Source organism: Monodelphis domestica, chromosome 5 (assembly GCF_027887165.1).
Source record: "Monodelphis domestica isolate mMonDom1 chromosome 5, mMonDom1.pri, whole genome shotgun sequence".
In the NCBI taxonomy this organism is placed as follows: domain Eukaryota; kingdom Metazoa; phylum Chordata; class Mammalia; order Didelphimorphia; family Didelphidae; genus Monodelphis; species Monodelphis domestica.
In genome coordinates, this window is record NC_077231.1 from 30,481,871 (window position 1) to 30,490,838 (window position 8,968).

At 46.3% G+C, this 8,968-nt stretch overlaps 1 long non-coding RNA gene across 1 annotated transcript; it reads left to right on the forward strand.

Annotated features, from left to right (window-relative positions):
- Positions 1 to 269: 269 nt before the first annotated feature.
- On the forward strand, positions 270 to 8,047 carry LOC130454381 (uncharacterized). The gene is made up of 3 exons (XR_008912021.1): positions 270 to 2,487; positions 5,143 to 5,867; positions 6,328 to 8,047. It is a non-coding gene; the product is annotated as an uncharacterized LOC130454381 (long non-coding RNA).
- Positions 8,048 to 8,968: the final 921 nt, after the last annotated feature.

The following is an 8,968-nucleotide window of genomic DNA, read 5'->3' on the forward strand; positions in this document are numbered from 1 at the left end:
CTTTCTTTCTTCCTTCCTTCCTTCCTTCCTTCCTTCCTTCCTTCCTTTCTTTCTTTCTTTCTTTCTTTCTTTCTTTCTTTCTTTCTTTCTTTCTTTCTTTCTTTCTTTCTTTCTTTCTTTCTTTCTTTCTTTCTTTCTTTCTTTCTTTCTTTCTTTCTTTCTTTCTTTCTTTCTTTCTTTCTTTCTTTCTTTCTTTCCTTTCTTTCTTTCTTTCTTTCTCTCTTTCTCTCTTTCTCTCTCTCTCTCTTCTTCTACATATATTTATATATATTCTCTTCCTCTCTCATTCTTTTTCCTCTCTCTCTCTCTCCCTCCCCAAGAATCATCTGAAATACCAGGTAGTCAAAAATAAAAAGAAAGGAAGAAAAAGGAAAGAGAAGAAAAGAAATACCAAGTAGCCATCTAGGTACCTTGGAGACAGAAGAGCTAGCTGGACACAGAGTCAAGTCACAGAGATATAAGAGAGCTTAGAGATCACTTCCCTCAGTTAAGAGGTGATGAAAGACAAGTCCTTTGGCTTGCAATGTCTAGATTAGGTCACTGATGTAAGGAGAGAGAGCAGTGGAATTGGTGTCAGGAAGACATGGGTTCTAATCTCTTCTTAGATATTGATCACTTGAGCTCTCTCAGCCTCAGTTTCCACATCTGTGAAACAAGAATAATAATAGCACCTCCCTCCTAGGGTTGTTGTAAGGCCCACAGAAGTTAGTTATTCTTATTGCCATCACCTGCCCTAGGTGTCTCATTTCCCAGTCTTCTGTCCTTCATGCAGTCAAACTCTGAAAATGCATTTTGAGGGCCCTGGACAGTCCTTCTAGAGCATTCATTCCAAAAGGGCAAACCCAAGGTGTGTGAAGACATACGTGTTCCTTTGTTCCTTTCCTCCTCCCCTGGGCTCTCTTTTTCTCTCTGACTCACTGGGGCTATCTCTCTCATTAATCTCTGTCCCTCTCTCTGTCATCCCGTCAGGCTTTGTGGGCATCATTTGGGCCGCTGGATCTCGGAGCTGGAAGGGCCCGAGAGGCCATGTGGTCCAAAGCCCAGGTAAAGAGTGGGGGGGGGGACATCCCTATGGAGGGCTCTTTCAAGCCGGGCTTGGAGAGCTTCAATTAAAGAGTGCTGCACCCTGGGGCCATTCATTCCATTTTTGGGCAGCTCTAATTGTTGGGAAATTTCTCCTCCCACCAAGTCCAAATCTGCAACTTCCACCCCACTCTCTGGATCTGCCCTTAAGGGCTCAGAAAAAGATATCTAATCCTTCTTCCTTGTGGCAGCCTTTCAAATACCTGAAGATAGCATCAACTCTTCAGTCTTCTTTCTTCTCCGGGCTAAACATCCCTACTTCCTCCAGCAGCTGCCAGGCTGACTCTCTTTCCTCTAAGTTCTTTCCCTCTCCTCCCTTCTTCTCCCCAATTCCTGTAAGCTACCCAGGAGGCCTTGGGTCTCCCCATTCTGGTCTCCCTGAAGCAGTAGAATCTTAGGTCAGACAATTTCCAAGAAGATTCTGGGAGCTATTGTCTCCAGAAGACAACTGGGCGTCAAGGAGGGGAAGGGATTTTGATCATGGGAACCCAGTCCTTTATCATTGTGGGCCAGGGGATAGATTGCTCTGTAAACTGGGAGGCTGCTGGCACTGACCTCTGTAGGACTCACAATAGGGAAAGGGTTTTAGTTCTCCCTCCCCCATCCAAGATCCTAGGTTGGCCTCTTTCTTGGTGACGAGTTCTACTTGTGTTAAAAGGACTATATTTATGACCTCTGGTCTCTGTTGCCCGACTTTCTTTGGGAAGAGAGATGTCCCAGTCTGACACGATTACTGGAGAGTAGTGGAACCCTGGACACACGACTTCCTCTGACCATATTGAGGATCTCAAAGCACTTTGGATTTATTCCCATTCCCAAGACTTGACCTCTAGTCTAGAAATTGGAGGAGGCCCATATTTCTAGACCAAGACTTAAGATACTCTAGCCCCATTGCTCAACAGTGTAGACCTGATTCAGGCAAGAGACTGCATTGAAATCTCTGGAATTCATGGAATCAAAGGCCATGGGAACTTGGGTGGTGGGATCTACCTCCCTTCCTACCATTATTTGTACCCCAGAATTTTGAATATTTGTTCTCAGGGGCCTTTTCTGGGCCTCAGGATCTTCATCTAAGGAGATCTTGAAGGGCCTTTGCAGCTCTGAATGCTCACTCTGATGCTACTATCTCCAGTTGGGATGACCCAAGAAGGAAGGGGCCTGGACCTGACTCCTAGCTGGAAGAGCAGGCTCCTGAAATGGACATGCTCTCTGGAGGCCACCTTGAAGGCCAGTGTCCCATCTCCATGATCATCTGCATTTGGCGACCAGCTTCTTTGGAGAATGTCTCTCATGTCTCACCTTTTCTCTCCTTCCTTATCTAGGACACTGGGCTCCTTGCCTCTGGCTGAGTCGGGGGCAAAGGCTGGAGGAGGCTTTTGCTGAATGGACTCTTTGCCCTCACTGGTAAGGAAGGAGGTTAGATACCTGGAAGAACTTTTTGACATTTCAGGAGATCCTGTCCTGAAAAGAAGGGTGCAAGGGAGACGACTGGCCCCTGCCTCTCCTTTGTCTTTCTTTTCTCCCTCTCTAGACTGGTGAGACTCTCCCTTCCCAGGATTCCTTCTTAGGATGCTGGGTCCCTTCTCCAACATCTCTGGGTTCCTGATTCGAAAGGCAGAACCAGGGTGAAGTGTGACATTGTCCTCACCCTTTGACCTCCCCACGAACCCAAAAATAGGGGTCAGAGATCATGGACTCCTCAGGGCCAGAGTGACACTGAAGGATGGGCTGGATCACCCCCATCCTGGCCCCGATCCATTGTCCCCTCTCCGGACCAGGGTTTCTCCCTAGCTTCTTATCCCCTAAGGGCTGGGATGGGCCATTCCAAGATGGGGCCAGGGGTGAGAGACTTTACAGTATGTGTGTACAACCAGAGATTTCCTGAAGGGGCTCGTGCACCTACAAAGGAGTACCCGTGTTGGTCTTCTGGGGCTGGCCAAGAGGTGTACCCTAATCTCCATGTGCCTCAGTGTGCATCTGGGGCAGTGTGGGATTGACAATGCCTGTGAGCTTGTGGCTGTGACTTCAGTGTCCCTGGAAACCAGCTGCATGAGCCTTTCTGAAAGACAGAGAAGGGTGAACCCATTATTCCCTCTAGGAGTCAGTCAGTAAACACTTAGTAAGCACCTACTATGTGCCAAAGCTCTGGGGATTCAGAAAGAGGCAAAAGGCAGCCCTTGCCCCACAAAGAACTAACAATCTAACAGGGAAGAGGGAAAACACACACAGAGACACACACACATACACATATAATCAAGAACTAAAGAGAATAAAGATGGCGGTGGTGGTGGTGGTGTATTATGTCCAACTCTTTGGTCCAACCCTGGACCATGGCTACCCAAAGATACTGGAGTGGTGTGTCCATCCTTTTGTCAGGCAATCAGAGGTGCCCAGGGTCACCCAGCTGGGCAGTGTCTATGGTTGGATTTGAACTCGGGTCTTCCTCACTTCAGGCTCAGTGCTTTCAATTACTCTACTGGAAAAATAGGACATAATTAAAAGATGGAAGGTCCTTGAATTGAGGGGGTGGATAGTCTAGGAAGAGGCAGACTTTGTTGATAAAAATCAGTAGGTCTTCTGAGCCAGATTGAAAAGAGTTGTTGTGCCTCAAATAGTGAAAACTTTCAAGAATAGAGGCAAGTGAGTTATTACTGAGCAATTTCTGTGTTGACCTGGATGTGTTACTTCCTCTCAGCCTCCATTTCCTTGTCTGTAAGATGAAAAACTTGAACTCGTATCTCTTAAGGTCTGTCTTGGTCCAATGTTTTGCCTATGTCAACTTCTTTCTCCTCCAGCCCCTGGAAGGATCGATTCCTCAGGGGCTCAGTGGACAGAGCTCTGGGCTTGGCATCAGTAAGACCCGAGTTCCAATCCACTCTCAGACACTAACTCTGTGTCCTTGGGGTAAATATCATTTCACTTCTGACTGCCTCAGTTTCTTCATCTGTAAAGTGGAAATAGTAACACCACCTACCTGTTATGTGGACCAATGAGATAATATTCATAAAGGGCACACATTCACTAAGGCACATAGTAGGCACTACATAAAAGTTTGTTCCTTTCCTTCATGATTCTTCCTTGTTCATTATCTCAGTTGAGCCCCTTTCACCTTTTTACAGAAAGCTATTCTCCCCACTTTCGCCAGGTCCTTGCCCCTCTCCAGGTAGGGTAACAACCTATCTGCCAAGCCCTCCCCCTACCACTGCCAAGCCCTTGCCAATGCCTACCAATGCCCTTCTACTCGAAAACTAATGACTGATGGATGAAGTCAGTTAATGGGTTCTGGCTCCCAGATGCTCTTCCCTTCCCTCCTTCCTCCCAGAATCAGGAAGATCTGAGTTCAAATCCAGTCTCAAATACTTGCTGTGTTACCCTAGACAAGTCATTGCCATCTCTGCCTCATTTTTCTCATGAATAAAATAAAGGGAAAAGCAGCACCTAGTATAGTTGTGAGGATAAAATGAAATACTGTTTGTAAATCCCTTTGCACACTTTTAAGGGAAAGAAGGGCTAAATAGCTGTTTCCAGGTCAGTCTCTAACTTGACTACCTGAATCTCAACTGTGCTTATCCATGTCTGTGCATCCTTACATATATTTATAATATATGTGTGTATATATATATATATTTCAAACATCTAATACCCATATATATTCCAGGGGAGAATCAGGGCAGCAAACAAGCCTCCAGCAGTAAGGAAAACATGGATTCAAGTCCAGCCACTTAATCTCTCCATTCCCTGAGTCAGTAACTCTTTGAGGCTCCAAATTGTATCCTAGTTTTGCTGTAGTTTTTTCCTCCAGGAATTCCTCACAGGGAAAAAAATGCAGATCTGGGTAAGAGAGCCAGACCCATTCATGTGACCTCCCACCATCTTCCAATCAGCATGATGATTTTGGGGGTGAATCCCTGCTCCCCAGCCCCTTTCAGCCCCCTCAGTAAACTTCCCGAGATCAGAGGAGGTGTTATTTTCCATCCAAGATACTCTGGCACAGTGCCTCGCAAAAGTAGACTGTCAGAACCTTAGTATCATCCAGAACGATTCTCTTTGTACTAATAGGGAAACTGAGGTCCACTGACTCGAACAAGGTCACACAGGTGGCAGCATCAAAACCAGCCTCAAACTCTGATTCCAAGTCCAAGGATAAACGGCTTCTACTGGCAACTACATAACCCCGGTTTAGAGAAATTAATTGAATGGATGATGAAAACGAATAGACTTGCCCAAGGTCCCATAGTAAGTGCCTTGTTTCCCCGTGTGAGGGACAGAAATCTGACCTCTCCTCCTTCCTTCCACGATGGAGATCTAACCGGAACATCTCCCTTCTTGGATCCTGGGACCAGCTATGCGCTGGAAGGATTATGGAGGATTATTTTACAGATGGAGAAACTGAGGAACGGGACAATGAAAACCACTGGCTCTGTCTTCATTTTAGCCTTAAAACTCTATCCAAATGCTAGCTGTTGTTATTATTACTATTATTAGTCAGTGCACCCATTCGTCTGCTCCCCCGCCCACACTTGGGGAAGTAACCTAGCTCCTCTCTGCGAACCAAGGCTATTTGCAATTCATTTCTTCCCCCTGAAGTAGCTCCAGGGAAGGCAGAGACATGTCATTCCCACCCGCCGCCACAGGGAGGCTCCCGAACTCATTTTTTCTGCCTTTCCGAAGGATCGATGCAAACACTCCCAGAATCCCCAGCCCTGGCACATCATTGTGCAGTTCATCCCGTCTGTGTTCCTGCGTCTGGGCTGGGCAAAGCCGGCCAACTCTTACGATCGAGGGTAAGTTCCCCGAATTCTGTCAGAGCCCCCCAAGGGGGGAAGACCTTCCCTAGGCTCATCTCCATTTGGAAAGCTTCCTGGTTCTCTGTGGCGCTCTAAGTCCCAGAAACATTGTTATCCTAAATGTTTCCCCCCGGAAACCAAGCCTTGGGGAAATGACTGACCCAGGGACACGCGACTAGAAACTAACCGAGCCGAGTTTCTGAGTCGGGGCTCCAAGTCCAAGACCCCCAGTGCTCTCCCCATTTTACCTCAACGGCTCTACAGAATTATCACCCTGATATTGCAGATGAAGAAAATGCCTGTGAGACGTAGTTCAGAGACTGGCCCATGCTCCCAGAGCTTCCCAGGAATGATCCTAGTTCTTTTAGGGACCAGACCTGCACCCCAACATCCCTGCAATGCTGGAAGCCCTCCCCCTCCCCATTCAAGGTCACCCTATCCTTTCCCCTGCTTCCAGGAGCTGCTTAGTGAAGTCATCGGAAGAGCCCGAGGTTCTGGTGGACCACACAGGAAGGCAGCAGCTTCCAGTGTTTCATCATCTAGTGCTTCAGACTTCTCCCTGGCTGAAAATTGTTCCATCCGGGCAAGATGCTTCCTTCCTGATGTCAGGGAGACTCTGGGACATGGTAGAATTGGAATTCAGGTGGCTCTCTAGGGCTCCTTCCACTCCATCAAATGACCCCTAGCCCTGAAGACTGTCCAAAGCAGAATCCTCATCCAAGGGCTCTTCTTTCCATTCCCACAATTTGCACCCACTGTGATTAGCCCATACAGGGAGTCAATCACCCACTTCCACCATTCCCCTCTGTGGTGTATCCTCAGAATCCTGGAAGGAATGAATAAACACCCTTACTGTCTGTTTTAGAATCCATGCTGTAGTGTGGATTGGCTCCAAGACAGAAGAGTGGTAAGGACTAGGCAGATGGTGTAAGTGACTTGCCCAGGGTCACATATCAAGAAAGTATCTTGGGCTAGATTTGAACCCGGAGCCTCTGGTCTCCAGGCCTGGCTTTCAATTCTCTAAGCCACCTAGCTGCCCCCCCTTGGAGGATAATTTTAAAGTGCCTGCTAAATAGAAGACCCTAGTGATACAAAGAAGCAGTCAATGCCCTCAGGAAACAACATCCTAACAAGACGGATATCTAAGGTCAGATTTGAATTTAGGACCTCTAGGGTATCCATTGAACTACCTACATGCCCCTTATATTTAGTTTTCAGTTGATCTTCACAATGATTCTCTGAGGTAGATGCTATTATTATCAATGTCTGACACATGAGGGAACAGAGGCTGAGAAAGGGTAAAGGACTTGAAGCTCCCTAAGCCAACCCTCCTACTCTACCCACACCGAGGTCACACTACACACTAGTGAACTGAGATTTAACCCCAGGTCTTCTGAACTCTATCTACTACATCTGTGTTGGTGAACCTATAGCTGCTTCCTTCCCCCTCTCCATCATGCCTGAGGACATCACCCACTCCTCTGCTCAACAGTCTGGGGTAAGGGAGGGGGGACTCGAATGCAACATGAGGATTGCAGTTTGGGCACTAGGTCTCTACAAGGTTTGCCATCACTGTACTACATCATCTAGCCACCAAATGAAAGGGAATAATAGGATGAGACCCAGCTTGTGATGAGACAAAAAGGAGTGAACCTCTTATCCTAGAAACAATTAGAGCTTTTTACTCAAAGTAAAAATTCTGTGGTCATATCCGCGTGCTAGGAATATTAGTTTGGCAGCTAGGTTAAGGATGGATTTGTGGAGCAACTAGGTAGCCTGGTGGATAAAGGACCACTCCTGAAATCAGTAGAACCCCGGGTTCAAATCTGGCCTCAGACACTTCCTAGCTGTATGACCCCAGGCAAGTCACTTAACTCCAAATGCCTCTCCCCTGCAGCTCAGTCAATCCTAGAATTGATACTAAGACAGAAGGTAGAGGTTTAAAGAAAAAAAGGAAGGATTCAAGTCAAGAAGACCAAATGAAGTGTATTGGTAGAGCAAGAGAAAATGAAGACCTGTTTCCCCCTAAAACTTTCCATTTTGTCATTCCTCATAGCCCAATAAAAATAACAATACGAAAGGGAAAAAAAAGATTATTGTTGTTCAGTTGTTCCAGTTGTGTCCCACTCTTCCTGAATCCATCAGGAGATTTCTTGGCAAAGATACTGGAATGGTTTGCCATTTCCTTCTCCAGTTCAATTTACAGATGAGGAAGCTGAGGCCAACAAGGTTAAATGACTAGCCCAGGGTCACACAGGGAGCTAGTAAATGTTTGAAGCTAGATTTGGATTTGTAAAAAAGATGAGTCTTCCTGAGTCCGGAATCAGCATTCTGTCATTGCACTGCCTAGCTGTCCTTCTATAGGATATCCAGTGGTAAATGTCTAGTTTGCAGTTGGTGACATGGCACAGGGGTCAAAAGGGAGACTAGGGAGAGATTGCAGCCATCTGAAGAGATGATAACTGGACCCATAATAGCTGATATTGTCACCAAAAGAAATATAAAAAAAATCGAACCAGACTTTAAACTACATGAAGAAGAACATTGTGTGATGAGTCTAGAAAGATAGATTGGGGTGAGCTTGTGAAGGCATGCCAAACACAAGAGTTTCTATCGGATCCTAGAGATGACAGAGAGCTATTGATGTTTATTGAGCAAGGGAGTGACATGGGCCAATGTGAGCTTCAGGAAAATCGCTTTAACAGTTGTGTGGAAGATGGATTGGAAAAGAGGGCCTTGAAGTAGGGAAACCAATGAGGAAGCTATCATGACTGATTGAACAAAGGGTGAAAAGACCTTAAATTAGAGCAGGGATTGTGCTAGTCAAGAGAGATGGAAGAGAAATCATCAACTCTATGGGGTCAGTGTGAGTGAAGAGTTTCAAGGTCTCCATTTGGAACATGGTTGTTTTTACTGGAAGGTTGATGATGCTCTAAGTAGAAATAGGGAAATTGCAAAAAGGAGTGGATTGGGGATGGGGAAGGGGAAGGCACTGAGATGCTTTGAATATATTGAATTGGAGATGCCCATGGGACATCCAATTTGAAGTGTCCATTAGGCGGTTGAAGATGGGGGACTGGAAATCGGAAGAAACGGTA